This window comes from Neovison vison, chromosome 11, assembly GCF_020171115.1.
Source record: "Neovison vison isolate M4711 chromosome 11, ASM_NN_V1, whole genome shotgun sequence".
Lineage (NCBI taxonomy): Eukaryota > Metazoa > Chordata > Mammalia > Carnivora > Mustelidae > Neogale > Neogale vison.
Window position 1 is genome coordinate 12,498,286 of NC_058101.1, and position 19,732 is coordinate 12,518,017.

Sequence of the window (19,732 nt, forward strand, 5' to 3'; positions counted from 1 at the left end):
TTGATATCCAGGATCTATAAAGAACTTCTCAAACTCAACACACATAAAACAGATAATCATATCAAAAAATGGGCAGAAGATATAAACAGACACTTGTCCAATGAAGACCTACAAATGGCTATCAGACACATGAAAAAATGTTCATCATCACTAGCCATCAGGGAGATTCAAATTAAAACTACATTGAGATACCATCTTATACCACTTAGAATGACCAAAATTAGCAAGACAGGAAACAACATGTGTTGGAGGGGATGTGGAGAAAGGGGAACCCTCTTACACTGTTGGTGGGAATGCAAGTTGGTGCAGCCACTTTGGAGAACAGTGTAGAGATTCCTCAAGAAATTAAAAATAGAGCTTCCCTCTGACCCTGCAATTGCACTCCTGGGTATTTACCCCAAAGACGTAGTGGAAAGACGGGCCATCTGTACCCAATGTTTATAGCAGCAATGGCCATGGTCGCCAAATTGTGGAAAGAACCAAGATGCCCTTCAACGGACAAATGAATAAGGAAGATGTGGTCCATAAACAGTATGGAGTATTATGCTCCATCATAAAGGATGAATACCCAACTTTTGTAGCAACATGGATGGGACTGGAAGAGATTATGCTGAGTGAAATAAGTCAAGCAGAGATAGTCAATTATCATATGGTTTCACTTATTTGTGGAGCATAACATATAGCATGGAGGACAGGGGGAGATGGAGAGGAGAAGGGAGTTGGGGGAAATTGGAAGGGGAGGTGAACCATGAGAGACTATGGACTCTGAAAAACAACCTGAGGGTTTTGAAGGGGTGGGTGGTGGTAGGTTGGCAGAACCAGGTGGTGGGTATTGGAGAGGGCACAGATTGTATAGAGCACTGGGTGTGGTGCAAAAACAATGAATACTGTTATGCTGAAAATAAATTTAAAAAAAACTTGCAAATGAATGAAAAAACAGAAACAAAAACAAAAAACAAAGTAGTAATACATGTAGGAGACAAATGAGATTTTAAAGATTTTAATTTTTTATTTGATAGATGGAAATGAAAAGTAGGTAGAGAAGCAGGCAGAGAGAGAGGAGGAAGCAGGCTCCCTGCTGAGCAGAGAGCCCAATGCAGAGCTTGATTCCAGGACCCTGGGATCATGACCTGAGCTGAAGGCAGAGGCTTTAACCCACTGAGCCACCCAGGCGCCTTGACAAATGAGATTTTAAACCAAGGATTGTAACAAGGAATGAAGAAGGGCATTATATCATAGAAAAGGGGACTATCCAACAAGAGGATCTAACAATTGTAAATATTTATGCTCCTAACTTTGAAGACCAAAATACATAAAACATCTAATAACAGACATAAAGGAACTCATTGATAATAAAACAATAACAGTAGGGGACTTTAACATCCCACACACAATAATGGACACATCACCTCAGCAGAAGCTCAGCCAGAGCTGAGCTTTGAATGACACTTTGAATGACACAATGGCTTTGAAAGACACAATGGACCAGATGGACTTAACAGATATATTCAAAACATTTCATCCTAAAGCACCAGAATATATATTCTTTTCAAGTGCACATGGGACATTATCCAGAAAAGATCCCATACTAGGTGATATATTAGGCCTCAAGAAGTACAAAAAGATTGAGATCTTTTCTGACTCCAATACTAGGAAACATGAAGTCAACCACAAGAAAAATTTTGGGAAGACCAAAAATGCATGGAAGTTATAGAGCATGCGATTAAGGAAAGGATGGGTCAAAGAGAAAATTAAATAAGACATTTTAGATGAAAAAAATGAAAATGAAGATATAATAGTCAAATACCTTTGGGATGCAGTAAAACAGTTCATAGGAGGGAAGTATATTGCAATACAGGTCTACCTCAAGAAGCAAGAAAAGAAAGAAGTCTCAAACACACAACTTAACCTTACACCTAATGGAGATAGAAAAAGAAGAGCATGTAAAGCCTAGAGCCAGCAGAAGAAGGGAAATAATAAAGATTACAGCAGAGATAAATGACATAGAAAAAAACAAACCAATGAAAATAAGAGCTGATTCTTTGAAAGAATTAATATAATTAATAAATCTCTAGCCAAACTTATCAAAAAAGGAAGAAAGGACCCAAATAAATAAATAAATAAAATGAAATCACAAATGAAAGGGGAAAGATACAACCAACACCACAGAAATACAAACAATAATAAGAGAATATTATGAAAAATTATATGCCAACTAGTTGGGCAATCTGGAAGAAATGGATAAATTCCTAGAAACATACAAACTACCAAAATTGAAAAAGGAAGAAGTAGAATATATTTTTTTAGTATTCTTTTTTTTTTATTTTTTTTCAGCATAACAGGATTCATTGTTTTTGCACCACACCCAGTGCTCCATGCAATCCGTACCCACCTGGCTCCCCCAACCTCCCACCACTCAGGTTGTTTTTCAGAGTCCATAGTCTCTCATGGTTCATCTCCCTCTCCAATTTCCATCAACTCCCTTCTCCTCTCCACCTCCCCACGTCCTCCATGTTATTTGTTATACTCCATAAATAAGTGAAACCATATGATAATTGACTATTTCTGCTTGACTTATTTCACTCAGCATAATCTCTTCCAGTCCTGTCCACGTTGCTAAGAAAGTTGGGTGTTTATCAGAAGTAGAATATTTGAACAGACCCATAACCAGGAAAGAAACTGAATCATAATCAAAACTCTCCCAACGAGGAGAGGAGTCAAGATGGTGGAGAAGTAGCAGGCTGAGACTACTTCAGCTAGCAGGAGATCAGCTATATAGCTTATCTAAAGATTGCAAACACCTACAACTCCATCGGCAGATCGAAGAGAAGAAGAACATCAATTCTAGAAACAGAAAAACAACCACTTTCAGAAAGGTAGGACTGGCGGAGAAGTGAATCCAAAGCGACGGGAAGATAGACCCCGGGGGGAGGGGCCAGCTCCCGGCAAGCAGCAGAGCAACAGAGCACAAAATCAGGACTTTTAAAAGTCTGTTCCACTGAGGGACATCGCTCCAGAGGCTAAACTGGGGTGAAGCACACATGGGGTCAGCGTGGCCTCAGGTCCCACAGGGTCACAGAAGGATTGGGGGTGTCTGAGTGTCACAGAGCTTACAGGTATTAGAATGGGGAAGCCGACTACAGAGACAGAGCCAACAGTGAGCTCGGAGGGTTACCTTGAACCGGCTCAGGGTTACCTTGAACCGGCCTCAGGCTTGTTGAGCTCGGAGCGTGGCCGGAGGTCAGGCAGACGGGAGTTACTGAGTGGTGTTCTCTGAGGGCGCACTGAGGAGTGGGGCCCCGGGCTCTTGGCTCCTCTGGGCCGGAGAACAGGAGGCCACCATTTGTATTCCTGTCCTCTGGAACTCTACAGAAACTGCTCAGGGAACAAAAGCTCCTGAAAGCAAACCCAAGCAGATTACTCAGCCCCCGTCCCTGGAAAGGGTGGTGCAATTCCGCCTGGGGCAAAGACACTTGAGAATCACTACAACAGGCCCCTCCCCAGAAGATCAACAAAAAATCCAGCCAAGACCAAGTTCACCTACCAAGGAGTGCAGTTTCAATACCAAAGAGAGCAGCAGAATTCCAGAGGAGGAGAAAGCAAAGCACAGAACTCATGACTTTCTCCCTATGATTCTTTAGTCTTGCAGTTAATTTAATTTTTTTTCTTTTTCATTTTTTTTCTGTTCTCCTGCTAAAATTTTTTTAACTTTTACCCTTTTCCTTTTTAACATTTTTAACTAGTTTATCTAATATATACATTTTTTTCTTTTTTATACTTTTCTTTATTCGTTTTCTTTTTTTAATTCTTCTCTTTTCTTTCTTTCTTTCTTTTTTTTTTTTCCTTTCTTTCTTTCTGAACCTCTTTTTATCCCCTTTCTCTCCCCTCAGGATTTGGGATCTCTTCTGATTTGGTTAAAGCATATTTTCCTGGGGTTGTTGCCACCCTTTTAGTATTTTACTTGCTCCTTCATATACTCTTATCTGGACAAAATGACAAGGCGGAAAAATTCACCACAAAAAAAAGACAAGAGGCAGTACTGAAGGCTAGGGACCTAATCAATACAGACATTGGTAACATTTCAGATCTAGAGTTCAGAATGACAATTCTCAAGATTCTAGCCAGGATCGAAAAAGGTATCGAAGATATTAGAGAAACCCTTTCAGGAGTTTTAAAAGCCCTTTCTGGAGAAATAAAAGAACTAAAATCTAACCAAGGTGAAACCAAAAAAGCTATTAATGAGGGGCAATCAAAAATGGAGGCTCTCACTGCTAGGATAAATGAGGCAGAAGAAAGAATTAGTGATATAGAAGACCAAATAACAGAGAATAAAGAGGCTGAGCAAAAGAGGGACAAACAGCTACTGGACCACGAGGGGAGAATTTGAGAGATAAGTGACACCATAAGATGAAACAACATTAGAATAATTGGGATTCCAGAAGAAGAAGAAAGACAGAGGGGACTAGAAGGTATACTGGAGAGAATTATTGGGGAGAATTTCCCCAGTATGGCAAAGGGAACAAGCATCAAATTTCAGGAGGTGCAGAGAACACCCCTCAAAATCAATAAGAATAGGCCCACACCCTGTCACCTAATAGTAAAATTTACAATCCTTAGTGACAAAGAGAAAATCCTGAAAGCAGCCCGGGAAAAGAAGACTGTAATATACAATGGTAAAAATATTAGATTGGCAGCAGACTTATCCACAGAGACCTGGCAGGCCAGAAAGAGCTGGCATGATATTTTCAGAGCACTAAACGAGAAAAACATGCAGCCAAGAATACTATATCCAGCTAGGCTATCATTGAAAATAGAAGGAGAGATTAAAAGCTTCCAGGATAAACAAAAACTGAAAGAATTTGCAAACACCAAACCAGCTCTACAGGAAATACTGAAAGGGGTTCTCTAAGCAAAGAGAGAGCCTACAAGTGGTAGATCAGAAAGGAACAGAGACAATATACAGTAACAGTCACCTTACAGGCAACACAATGGCACTAAATTCACATCTCTCAATAGTTACCCTGAATGTTAATGGGCTAAATGCCCCAATCAAAAGACACAGGGTATCAGAATGAATAAAAAAACAAAACCCATCTATATGTTGCCTCCAAGAAACTCTTTTTAAGCCCGACGACACCTCCAGATTTAAAGTGAGGGTGTGGAAAAGAATTTACCATGCTAATGGATATCAGAAGAAAGCAGGAGTGGCAATCCTTATATCAGATCAATTAGATTTTAAGCCAAAGACTATAATAAGAGATGAGGAAGGACACTATATCATACTCAAAGGGTCTGTCCAACAACAAGATCTAACAATTTTAAGTCTATGCCCCCAACATGTGAGCAGCCAACTATATAAACCAATTAATAACAAAATAAAAGAAACCCATCAACAATAATACAATCATAGTAGGGGACTTTAACACTGTCCTCACCGAAATGGACAGATCATCCAAGCAAAAGATCAACAAGGAAATAAAGGCCTTAAATGACATACTGGACCAGATGGACATCACAGATATATTCAGAACATTTCATCCCAAAGCAACAGAATACACATTCTTCTCTAGTGCACATGGAACATTCTCCAGAATAGATCACATCCTCGGTCCTAAATCAGGACTCAACCAGTATCAAAAGATTGGGATCATTCCCTGCATATTTTCAGACCACAATGCTCTGAAGCTAGAACTCAACCACAAGAGGAAGTTTGGAAAGAACCCAAATACATGGAGACTAAACAACAGCCTTCTAAAGAATGAATGGGTCAGCCAGGAAATTAAAGAAGAATTGAAAAAAATCATAGAAACAAATGATACTGAAAACATAACTGTTCAAAATCTGTGGGACACAATAAAGGCAGTCCTGGAAGGAAAATATATAGCAGTACAAGCCTTTCTCAAGAAACAAGAAAGGTCTCAGGTACACAATCTAACCCTACACCTAAAGGAGCTGGAGAAAAAACAAGAAAGAAACCCTAAGCCCAGCAGGAGAAGAGAAATCATAAAGATCAGAGCAGAAATCAATGAAATAGATACAAAAAAAAAAAAAAAAAAACAATAAAACAAATCAAAGAAACTAGGAGCTGGTTCTTTAAAAGAATTAATAAAATTGATAAAGCCTTGGCCAAACTTATCAAAGAGAAAAGAGAAAGGACCCAAATAAATAAAATCATGAATGAAAGAGATCACAACTAACACCAAAGAAATACAAACTATTATAAGAACATACTATGAGCAACTCTATGCCAACAAATTTGACAATCTGGAAGAAATGGAGGCATTCCTAGAAACATATAAACTACCACAACTAAACCAGGAAGAAATAGAAAGCCTGAACAGACCCATAACCAGTAAGGAGATTGAAACAGTCATTAAAAATCTCCAAACAAACAAAAGCTTGTTTCCATTTCTTTGGACCAGATGGCTTCCTGGGTGAAATCTATCAAACATTTAAAGAAGAATAATTCCTATTCTCCTGAAACTGTTCCAAAAAATAGAAACGGAAGGAAAACTTCCAAACTCATGAGGCTAGCATCACCTTGATCCCAAAACCAGACAAGGATCCCATCAAAAAAGAGAGCTATAGACCAATATCCTTGATGAACACAGATGCGAAAATTCTCACCAAATACTAGACAATAGGATTCAATAGTACATTAAAAGGATTATACACCACGACCAAGTTGGATTTATTTCAGGGCTGCAAGGTTGGTTCAACATTCACAAATCAATCAATGTGATACAACTCATCAATAAAAGAAAGAACAAGAACCATATGATACTCTCAATAGATGCTGAAAAAGCATTTGACAAAGTACAGCATCCCTGTACACAGGCAGCAACCTCTTCAACCTCAGCTGCAGCAACATCTTCCTAGGAACATCGCCAAAGGCAAGGGAAGCAAGGACAAAAATGAACTATTGGGATTTTATCAAGATCAAAAGCTTTTGCACAGCAAAGGAAACAGTTAACAAAACCAAAAGACAACTGACAGAATGGGAGAAGATATTTGCAAATGACATATCAGATAAAGGACTAGTGTCCAAATTCTATAAAGAGCTTAGCAAACTCAACACCCAAAGAACAAATAATCCAATCAAGAAATGGGCAGAGGACATGAATAGACATTTCTAAAAAGAAGACATCCAGATGGCCAACAGACACATGAAAAATTGCTCCATATCACTCGGCATCAGGGAAATCCAAATCAAAACCACAATGAGATATCACCTCACACCAGACAGAATGGCTAAAATTAACAAGTCAGGAAATGACAGATGCTGGCGAGGATGCGGAGAAAGGGGAACCCTCCTACCCTGTTGGTGGGAATGCAAGCTGGTGCAACCTCTCTGGAAAACAGCATGGAGGTTCCTCAAAATGTTGAAAATAGAACTGCCCTATGACCCAGCAATTGCACCACTGGGTATTTACCCTAAAGATACAAATGTAGTGATCTGAAGGGGCACGTTCACCCGAATGTTTATAGCAGCAATGTCCACAACAGCCAAACTATGGAAAGACCCTAGATGTCCATCAACAGATGAATGGATAAAGAAGAGGTGGTATATATACGCAATGGAATACTATGCAGCCATCAAAAGAAATGAAATCTTGCCATTTGTGACGACATAGATGGAACTAGAGGGTATCATGCTTAGCAAAATAAGTCAATCAGAGAAAGACAACTATCATATGATCTCCCTGATATAAGGAAGTAGAGATGCAACATGGGGGGTTAAGGGGGTAGGAGAATAATAAACAAGATGGGATTGAGAGGGAAACAAAACATAGGGGACTCTTAATCTCACAAAACAAACTGAGGGTTGCTGGGGGATGGGGGTTGGGAGAAGGGGGGTGGAGTTATGGACACTGGGGAGGGTATGTGCTTTGGTGAGTGATGCAAAGTGTGTAAACCTGGCAATTCACCGACCTGTACCCCTGGAGATAAAAATAAAAATATATTATATGTTTATTAAAAAAAAAAGCACAAAGTCATAAAATTAATAAGGTCTAATTCAGGATTCTTAATGCCTGAGTTTCCAATAAAGCCAGATCTCGCTTGCAAAAAAAAACAAAAAACAAAAAAACAAAAAAACAAAAAACCTCTCCCAACAAACAAAGGCCAGGGCCAGATGGCTCCCCAGGGGAATTCTACCGGACATTTAAAGAAGAGTTAATACTGATTCTTTTCAAACTGTTATGAAATAGAAATGTAAGGAAAAGTTCCAAATTTATCTTACCAGGCAAGCGTTACCTTGATTCCAAAACCAGACAAAGACACTACTAAAAAGGAGAAATACAGGCCAATACGCCTGATGAACATGGATATAAAACTTCTCAACAAGATACTAGCAAATCAAATCAATAGCATATTAACAGATTTAGTTGCCATGATCAAATGGGATTTATTTCTTGGGCTGCAGGGGTGGCATGATATTTTGAAATCAATCAATATGATACACAATACACGATCCTCTCCATAGATACAAAAAAAAGCATTTGACAGAATACAGCAACCATTTTTCAAACTTCAACAAAGTAGATACAGATGGAACATAGCTCAACATCATAAACCTCATAGACAAAAGACCCACAGCTAATATCTTCAATAGGAAAAAACTGAGAGCTTTTCCTCTAGGGTCAGGAGCATGACACAGATGTCCACTCTCACCGCTATTGTTCAATATAGTACTAGAAGCCCTAACCTCATCAATCAGAAAATAAAAAGAAATAAAAGGCATCCAAATTGACAAGGATAAATTCAAACTTTCACTCTTTGCAGATGAACTGATACTCTATGGGGAAAACACAAAAGACTACCAAAAATTTGCTGGAACTGATACATGAATTCAGCAAAGTTGCAGAACATAAAATCAATGTACAGAAATATGTTGCACTTCTATTCACCAATAATGAAGTGGTTGGAAGAAAAATCAAGGAATAGATTCCATTTATAAATGCACCAAAAACTATAACATACCTAAGAATAACTCTAATCAAATGAGTGAAAGATGTGTACTCTGAAAACCATAGAACACCCATGAAAGAAATTGAAGAACTGAAGGATGTGTGAAGAACTTACACAACTCAACACCAAAAACAACAACAACAAAAAAAGTATCCAGTTAAAAAGTGGGCAGAAGACTTAAACAGACATTTTTCCAAAGAAGACATATAGAAGGCTAATAGGCTCATGAAAAGATGCTCAACATCACTCACCATCAGGAAATATGAATCAAAACTATAATGATATATTACCTCAGAACTGTTAGAATGGCTAAAATCAACAACATGGGAAACAACAGATGCTGGCAAGGATGTGAAGAAAGGGGAACCCTCTTGCACTGTTGATGGAAATGCAAACTGGGGCATCCACTCTGGAAAACAGTATGGAGATTCCTCAGAAAGTTAAAAATAGAGCTACCCTATGATCCAGGGATTACTCTACTAGATATTGACCCAAAGAACACAAAAATACTGATTTGAAGGGATACACACACCACTATGTTTATAGCAGCATTATCACCAATAACCCCAAAGATAGAGATGTAGTGAAAAGAAGGGCCATCTGTACCCCAATGTTTAGAGCAGGAATGACCACAGTTGTCAAACTGTGGAAAGAACCCAGAAGCTCTTCAACAGGCGAATGGATAAGGAAGATGTGGTCCATATACACTATGGAGTATTATGCATCCATCAGAAAGGATGAATACCCAACTTTTGTAGCAACATGGACGGGACTGGAAGAGATTATGCTGAGTGAAATAAGTCAAGCAGAGAGAGTCAATTATCATATGGTTTCACTTATTTGTGGAGCATAACAAATAACATGGAGGACATGGGGAGATGGAGAGAAGAAGGGAGTTGAGGGAAATTGGAAGAGGAGGTGAACCGTGAGAGACTGTTGCCTCTGAAAAACAACCTGAGGGTTTTGAAGGGACGGGGGTGGGAGGCTGGGGGAGCCAGGTGGTGGGAATTAAAAAGGGCACATATTGCATGGAGCACTGGGTGTGGTGCGAAAACAATAAATACTGCTACGCTGAAAATAAATAAAATTTTAAAAAAAAGAATAACCAAATAATGGAAAGAGTCTAAATGTTCATTGATTGATGAATGGATAAAGAAGAGCTGGTTCATGTATACAATGGACTATTACTCAGCCATAAAAAAGAATGAAATCTTGCCATTTGCACTGACATGGATGGAGCTGGAGAGTAGTATGCTAAGCAAAATAAGTCAGAGAAAGACAAATACCATATGATTTCACTCATATGAGGAATTTAAGAAATGAAAGACATTAACATAGGGAAAGGGAAAAAAAAGAGAGAGAGTGAGACAGGCAAACCAGACAACAGAATCTTAACTACAGAAGAAAAACTGATGGTTATGAGGGGAGGTGGGTAGGGAATTGGTTTGGGGTATAGTAATAATTGGTTTTTGGAGGGCATTAAGGAGGGCTCTTGATATGATGAGCACCAGGTATTGTATGGAAGCAGTGAATCACTAAATTCTACACCTGAAACTAACATTATACTCTATGTTAACTAATGGGAATTTAAATAAAAACTTGGAAGAAAAGATCAGCAAGGACCTATAGCATTTGAAATACGAGCCACTCTTTCATCACACACTCAACTAGTTTCAACAGAAACTCCAATGCTAGTAGATGCAGATAAGATGAACTATTAAATAGACTCAAGATGAAAATGAAAATGTGAATAGGCCTATTACAAAAACAGATTGAATCTGCAATCAAAAATCGACCTAGAAAGTAAATTTCATGCCCAAATGACTACACTGATAATTCTAAGAATTTAAAGGATTAATATCAGTTCTTCAAAAAGATCTTCCAAATAATAGAAAAGGAGTAAACATTTGCCAACATATGCAATAAGGCCCTGATATTACCAATACATAAAGACATCACTAGAAAACACTACAGACCAATATTTCTTATGAATATAGATTCAACAGTCCTCAACAAAATGCTAGTTAGCCAGTTCCAAGGATATGCAAAAAGAATTATACACCAAGAAAAATTGAGATATATCCCAGGAATGAAAGAGTTGCCTTAACAACTGAAAAACCAATTATTACTATACCCCATACCAATAGAATGAAAAAAAAAAAAAACCTGCATGGTTATCTCAATAAATGCAAAAAAATTGTTACAAAATCCAATACCCTCATGATAAAAATACTCAGTAAACCAGTAATAGAAGGGAACTTCTTCAAATGGATAAAAGGCATCTACAAAAAACCCAAAACTGACATCATACTTTCTGCTTAAGACTAAATGCTTTCTTCCTAACATAAGGAACACGATTATGACATCCATTCTCACCCTTTCAGCATCGTACTGAAGGTTCGAACCAAAACAACTAACTAGGCAAGAACATAAAATAAAGAAATCCACATTGGGTATGAAGATATAGCACTATTTAAAGGGGCAGATGCCATGATCTTATATGGGGAAATACTCTGGATAATATATAATACACAACTGCAATAAACAATCTAAAATGAAATTAAGAGTCCCACTACAACACCATCAAAAGAACAAAATATTTCATAAATTGAACAAGAAAGTGCAAAATGTATACTATGGAAACTACAAAACATTGCAGGAAGATACTTTAAAATTTCTAAATAAAAGGAAGTCTTCTCATATCCATGGATTTAAATAGCATTTTTGTAATAGCAATTCTTCAATTGATATACAGCTCAACAAAATCTCTATCAAAACCCCAGCTGACTCTTTTACATGAATTGACAAGCCAGTCTTAAAATTTGTATAGGTGTATTAAAGGACCCTAAAAAAAGTCAAACAATCATTAAATTGGAAGAATTACACTGATTTTAAAAATAATTACACTACACTGGGTGTTGAATGTAAGTGATGAATCATTAAATCCTACATGTGAAACTATTACACTGTATGTTAACTAACTGGAATTTAAATAAAACTTGGAAGAAAAAAATTCTAAATGACTGTAATCAAGAAAGTGTGACTTGGGCATACAGATAAGCATATGGATCAATAGAATAGATTTTAGAACCAGAAATAGTCTTACACAGTGATGGCCAGTTCATTTTTGAGAAGGGAATAAATACTCTTTTATTTTTTTTTTAAATTTTATTTATTTATTTGAAAGAGATCACAAGTAGGCAGAGAGGAAGGCAGGGGGAGAGGGGAAGCAGGCTCCCTGTTGAGCAGAGAGCCCAATGCGGGGCTCAATCCCAGGAACTCTAAGATCATGACCTGAGCCGAAAGCAGAGGCTTTAACACACTGAGCCACCCAGGTGCCCCTGAACACTCTTTTAAATAAATTCTTCTGGAAAAACTGATTATCCATATGTAAAAGAATGAAGTTGGACACCCTACATCAAACCATATGCAAAAATTACTCAGAATGAATTAAATATCTACATGTAGGATTAGAACTATACAACTCTTAAGGAAAAAAAAAAAACATAGGGTTAAAATTGTGATCTTCAGATTTGGCAATGCTTGCTTAGATATGGTACCAAAAGCACAAGCAACCAAATCAAAAATAGAGAAATTGGATGTTATCAAATTTTAAAACTTCTATTCTATAAAGGACACCACAAAGAAAGTGAAAAGATAATCCACAGAATTGATTATGTATTTGCAAATTATACCTCTCATTAGGGATTTATATCAGGCTATATGAAAACCTACAATTCAATAATAAGACAATTGAGGGGTTTTTTTTGACAATTGAGTTTTTAAAATTAAGAAAAGATATCAATAATGAGTCAAAAGATTAAGTCAGTAATCAAAAAGCTCTAAACACAGAAATTCCAGAGGCAGAAAGGTGAATTGTGCCAAACATTTAAAAACTGACTACCAAGCCTCAAACTCTGGCAAAATGTCAAAGAAGAGGACCCATTTTCACTCTTTCTATGAAGCCAACAATACCTTAATACCAAAACCAGATAAAAGAATACCCTGACATTCCTGATGAATATAGATGCAAATATTCTCAACAAAATATCAGCATAGGGGCGCCTGGGTGGCTCAGTGGGTTAAGCCACTGCCTTCGGCTCAGGTCACGATCTCAGGGTCCTGGGATCGAGTCCCGCATCGGGCTCTCTGCTCAGCAGGGAGCCTGCTCCCTCCTCTCTCTCTCTGCCTGCCTCTCTGCCTACTTGTGATCTCTCTCTGTCAAATAAATAAATAAAAAAAAATCTTTAAAAAAAAAATATCAGCATAATCTGAATTCAAGAACACATTAACAGAATTACACACCATGACCACTGGGAATTATCTCTGGATATAAGGATAGTTCAACATATACAAATCAATAAATGCAATTCATCACATCACAAAGAAAAGATAAAATCATGCAATGGATGATCTCAATAGATGCCGGAAAAGCATTTGACAAAATACATGTTTTTTGATTTAAAAAAAAAAACCTTTAGCAGATTGAGTAAGAAGGAATGTACCTCAACATAAGAAAAGCTATTTGTGATAAATCCACTGCTAACATTATAATCAAAGGAGAGAAACTGAAAGGGTCTTCTCTGTGATCAAATATAAGACACGGTTGCCCATTCTCACTACTCCTATTCAACAGAGTACTGCAAGAACTCATTAGAGCAATTAAGCCAGCCAAGGAAATAAAAGGCATCCAAATTGAGAATGAAGAAGCAACATTATCACTATTTGCTGGTAATATGATCTTAAAAATAGAAAATCCAAAAAATTTATGAAAACAGTTTTGAAATTAAGCAATGATTTCAGGAAAGTGGCAGGTTATAAAATCAACTGTTTAAAAAAAGAAGAGCAAATTGGTCATTCTCAAGGGAGGGGAGGTGGAGGCATCTGGGAAAAGTAACTCAAAACCCCTCAAGCATCGCTACAATGAGATATGAGTTCATCCCCACAGGCAGGCCTATAATCAAAGAGATAAATAATAAGTGGTGGCAAGATACAGAAAATTGAAACCACCGAAGGTTACAGGTGGGAATTGTTTCACATTGTTCCAGTCAGCAAACGTAGAGTTACCATATGACCCAACAATTCTACTTCTAGATATAAATGGAAGAGAAAGAAAAACGTGCCCACACAAACCATTTACATCTACCTTTTACATCTTAAGTTTTCCACCTGCCATAAAAAGTTTATATAATGTATTTACTTTGAGATGTAGGAATTATATTTTAACTTCCTGATTGATTTCTCCTTGGATATAAATACAAGTAATGGCAACAGAGAAGTGGAATTTGAAAAGAAGGATCTGGAAAGGATTTCAGTTCTGCTTCTGCTATAGCTGAGTTGTTACTTGAGCTCTAGGAGTTGTGGAAAGGTGCTGCTCTGACCCACAGAATATAGCCAGTGGATCCATATAAAGAAAATCCTGGTTGAACTTGTCCAGAGAGGTCATGAAGTGACGGTTCTGTCATCTTCAGCTTCTGTTCTTATTGATCCCAACAAAAAATCTCCTCTTAAATTTGAAATATGCCTTTCATCTTTAAGTAAAAATGATACTGAGGTTTCTATGATGCAACTGGTCAATAAATGGATTTATATGATCCACCAAAATATACATTTTGGACATGTTTTTCACTAATGCAAGAAGCCATTTGGAAATGTTCTCACTGTCTTGAGAAACTGTGCAAAGATGCAGAGATTAAGGAGCCCAGGTGACTCAGTTGCTTGAGCAATGGCCTTCAGCTCAGCTCATTATTCTGGAGTCCTGGGATCAAGTCCCGCCTTAGGAGTCCCTGCTCAGCAGGGAGTCTGCTTCTCCCTCTGTCCTTCCCCCTCTCATGCTCACTCATTCTCATTCTCTCTCTCTCTCAAATAAATAAGTAAAATCTTTTTTTAAAAAGATGCAGAGTTTAAACAAGAAAGTTATGACAAAACTATAAGAATCAAGATTTAATGTCATTCTTGCAGATGCCATTGGACCCTGTGGTGTGCTGCTGGCTAAGCTACTTAAAATATCTTTAGTGCACAGTCTTTGCTTCTCTCCCGGGTATGCATTTGAAAAGTATAGAGGAGGATTTCCTTTCACTCCATCTTATGTACATGTTACCAAGTCAGAATTAAGTGAGCAAAGGTCATTCATGGAGAGAGTAGAAAGTATGATACCTGTGCTTTATTTGACTTTTGGTTCCAAACATTTAATGAGAAGAGTTGGGATCAGTCTTACAGTGAAGTACTAGGTAAGTCGTGTTTTTAACTGGTAGCATGAAGTCTTAATTCTAAGCGGCTCAGAAGGCAGCTTTGTATAAAGTTAAAGGAAATTGTCTTTTATAAATAAAATGATGAAAACATAAAATGATCTGTCAATCTCACAAGGTATTAAGGAATGCTTAAATTATAAAGTCAGTTAAGACCCTGTGGTCCATTGCTAATACAAGAACACTTCAAGTATAAACCACAAATTGAAGCAATCACGTATTTGTTCTTGTTCATTTGTTTGTAACAGGCTTTACCTTAAGGAGGAGTTTTACATCCACAGCAATATTAAGTAGAGATTCACCGTAAACACCCTGTCCCCCCACATTCATCACTCCCTGTATTATCAACATCCTCCAGCAGAGGAGGACATGTGTTACAACTGATTAAACTATATGGACAGATCATTATCCTCCAAAGTCCATAATTCGTGTTCAGTTTCCTTCCTGGGGTTGTACATTTGATAAGTCTGGACAAAGGAGTAATGTTATGTATTCACCACTATAGTGCAGTACAGAGTAGTTTCAGTACCCTAAAAATTCTCTATGCTCTTTCTAGTCATTCTACATATAAACTTTACCACACTTTTTTTATGGAAGGCATTAGAAATTTCATGAACTATCTTTATCAAAGCAGACATTTAGACTTAAGATTTGCATATTTCTAGCACAACTATCCATGGAGCATTGAAGGAAATTGTTTCCCCCTTATTTAGTTTCCTTTAAAAATTAAACTGTTTTGCCATATTATTTGAAGGCTCCTTCAAAACTGAAAGGTATAGAGGCTCTATCCCAAACTCAGAAACCTATAATTTGAAGTTACTAATGGTTGCATGTTCCTTAACTAAATACAAACCTTGTTGAAGTATGGACACACACATTATTAGCCTAAATTTTTTCAAAATTACACCTCTCCATCAAAGAAAAAATGAACCAAAATGAAGGGTGAACATATCTATTTCCATACTTTATGATAATTTCCAGTTACTTTTGCAAATATTTTTATTTAATGCACAAATATTATTAAGCTCTTAACATGAACCTGATAGAGTAAGTGCCATACTCTCAAAAACTTCACAATGTTTTTGGAAAATCTGGGATCAAATGACTTGCTATATTATAAGAAACGAGACCATAGCACTCTGGGAGAAAGTGTTTCCATGAGTGTGATAGGATTATTTGATTGAGGAGACCAAATCAGTTTTTACATTTGCATTCATTACTTTTGCAGCTGCACAGAGTAAACAAATGCATGTTAAATATTGTAGTGGCTTAAGTTTAAAAGTTATTAATGGTTGGGTGCCTGGGTGGCTCAGTGGCTTAAAGACTCTGCCTTTGGCTCGGGTCATGACAGGGTCCTGGGAATGAGTCCTACATTGGACTCTCTGCTCAGCAGGAAGCCAACTTCCTCCTCTCTCTCTGCCTGCCTCTTTGCCTACTTGTGATCTCTATCTGTCAAATAAATAAATAAGAACTTTTAAAAAAATTATTAATGATTATTAATAAGTGGATGTGACATTAGAGATGAATGTCTATCGCACTTTTTCTTTTGTATCTATTTTTATGAACAATATATATTTACATATTTTAATTTACAAACCGCAGGTACTTTTTTTAACTTTTTTTTGTTTTATTTTATCTCATTTTATTTCATTTCAATTTTTTTAAATTAACATATATTATTAGCCCCAGGGGTACAGGTCTGTGAATCATCAGACTTACACACTTCACAGCATACACCATAGCACATACCCTCCCCAATGTCCATAACCCATCCACCCTCTCCCTACGCCCCTCCCCCAGCAAACCTTGGTTTGTTTGATGAGGTTAAGAGTCTCTTATAGGGGAACCTGGGTGGCTCAGTGGGTTAAGCCGCTGCCTTTGGCTCAGGTCATGATCTCAGGGTCCTGAGATCAAGTCCCGCATCAGGTTCTCTGCTCAGCAGGGAGCCTGCTTCCCTCTCTCTCTCTCTCTGCCTGCCTCTCCATCTACTTGTGATCTCTCTCTGTCAAATAAATAAATAAAATATTTTTTTAAAAAAGAGTCTCTTATAGTTTATCTCCCTCACAATTCCATCTTGTTTCATTTTTTCATTCCCTACCTCCCCAAATCCTCACATTGCATCTCAAGTTCCACTTATCAGGGAGATCATATGATAATTGTCTTGCTCTGATTGACTTATTTCTCTCAGCATAATACCCTATAGTTCCATTCATGTCATTGCAAACAGCAAGATTTCTTTTCATGGCTACATAGTATTCCATTGTAGATATGTACCACATTTCTTTATCCATTCATCTTTTGATGGACATCTAGGTTCTTTCCATAGTTTGCCTATTGTGGATGTTCCTGCTATAAACATTCAGGTGCACATGCCCCACTTGATCACTACATTTGTATCTTAAGGGTAAACACCCATTAGTGCTATTACTGGGTCATAGGGTAGCTCTATTTTCAACTTTCTGAGGAACCTCCATGCTGTTTTCCATAGTGGCTGCATCAGCTTGCTTTCTCACCAATAGTGTAGGAGGGTTTCCCTTTCTCCACATCCTCACCAGTGTCTTTCATTTCCTGACTTGTTAATTTTAGTCCTTCTGACTAGTGTGAGGTGGTATCTCATTGTGCTTTTGATTTGTATTTCCCTGATGCAAGGGATGTGGAGCACTTTTTCATGTGTCATTTGGCCAACTGGATGTCTTCTTTGCAGAAATGTCTGTTCATGTCCTCTGCCCATTTCTTGATTGGATTATATGTTCTTTGGGTGTTGAGTGTGATAAGTTCTTTAGAGATTTTGGATACTAGCCCTCTATCTGATATGTCGTTTGCAAATATCTTCTCCCATTCTGTTGGTTGTCTTTGGTTTTGTTGACTGTTTCCTTTGCTGTGCAAAAAGGTTTGCTCTTGATCAAGTCCACTTTTGGCTTGTTTCCCTTGCTTTTCATGATGTTTTTAGGAAGAAGTTGCTGTGGCTGAGGTCAAAGAGGTTGCTGCCTGTGTTCTCCTCAAGGACTTTAATGGATTCCTTCCTCACATGGAGCTCTTTCACCCATTTTGTGTCTATTTTTGCATGTGGTATAACAAAATGGTCCAGTTTCATCCTTCTGCATGTGGCTGTCCAATTTTCCCAACGCTATTTGTTGAAGAGACTGGTGGGTTTTTTTGCTTGTTTGTTTTTCATTGGCTATTATCTCTTGCTTTGTCAAAGATTAGTTGACCATAGAGATGAGGATCTATTTCTGGGCTCTCATTCTGTTCCATTGATCTATGTGTCTGTTTTTGTGCCAGTACCATACTGTCTTGATGATGACAGCTTTGTCATAGAGCTTGAAGTATGGAATTGTGATGCCACCATCTCTGGCTTTCTTCTTCAACATTCCTCTGGCTATTTGGGGGTCTTTTCTGGTTCCACAAAAATTTAAGGATTATTTGTTCCATTTATTTGAAAAAAATTTGATGATGTTTTAATAGGGATTGTGTTAAACATGTAGAATGTTTTAGGTAGCATAGACATTTTCACAAAATTTGATCTTCTAATCCATGAGTGTGGAACATTTTTCCATTTCTTTGTGTTCTCCTCAATTTCTTTCAAGAGTACTTTATAGTTTTCTGAGTACAGATAATTTGCTTCTTTGGTTAGGTTTATTCCTAGGTATCATATGGTTTTGGGAGCAATTGTAAATGGGACTGACTCCTTAATTGCTCTTTCTTCTTTCTTGTTTTTGGTGCATAGAAATACAACCGATTTCTGTGTATTGATTTTATATCCTGACACTTTAATGAATTCCTGTACAAGTTCTAGCAGAATTGGAGTGGAGTCTTTTGGGTTTTCCACAAAAGTATCATATTATCAGCAAAGAGTGATAGTTTCATTTCTTTTTGTTGTCTGATTGCTGAGGCTAGGACTTCTACTACTATATTGAATAGCAATGGTGATAATGGACATCCCTGCCCTGTTCCTGACCTTAGCGGAAAAGCTCTGTTTTTCTCCATTGAGAATGATATTCACTGTGGGTTTTTCCTAGATGGCTTTGAGGATATTGAAGTATTTACCCTCTATCCCTAGAGTGTGAAGAGTTTGGATCAAGATAAGATGCTGTACTTTGTCAGTGCTTTTTCAGCATCTATTGAGAAGATGATATGGTTCTTGTTCTTTCTTTTATTAATGTATTGTTGTTGGGGCCAAGTCCACATTAAAACCTGTTAAACCCCTAGGACCTGCCTGGGCCTTCTTAGCCAGAATGACCCCATGTTGCCTAGGTAGCCATTTTGTTGCCTAGGTAGCCATTTTGTTGTTTAATAAACACCTCAGCAGTTAGTGATATCAGTTCTGGGTAACCATTGCTAAAACACACACCTAAAATAACGCCAGACAGGTAAAAGACATAATCAGCCAAAGCCACATAGGTAGAGGTCTGAGATTGTGCTCTATAAAAACTAGCCTGTAAGACCAAGGTGGGTCGCTCTCTTTGGAGGCGGCCCTGGCCGGTCAGTCTGACATCTAATGCTTGGCATAGAAT

General features: G+C 37.7%; 1 pseudogene; it reads left to right on the top strand.

Moving 5' to 3' along the window:
• Window positions 1-13,671: 13,671 nt before the first annotated feature.
• LOC122890170 overlaps window positions 13,672-19,732 on the top strand; it is a 45,814-nt pseudogene continuing 39,753 nt past the window's right edge.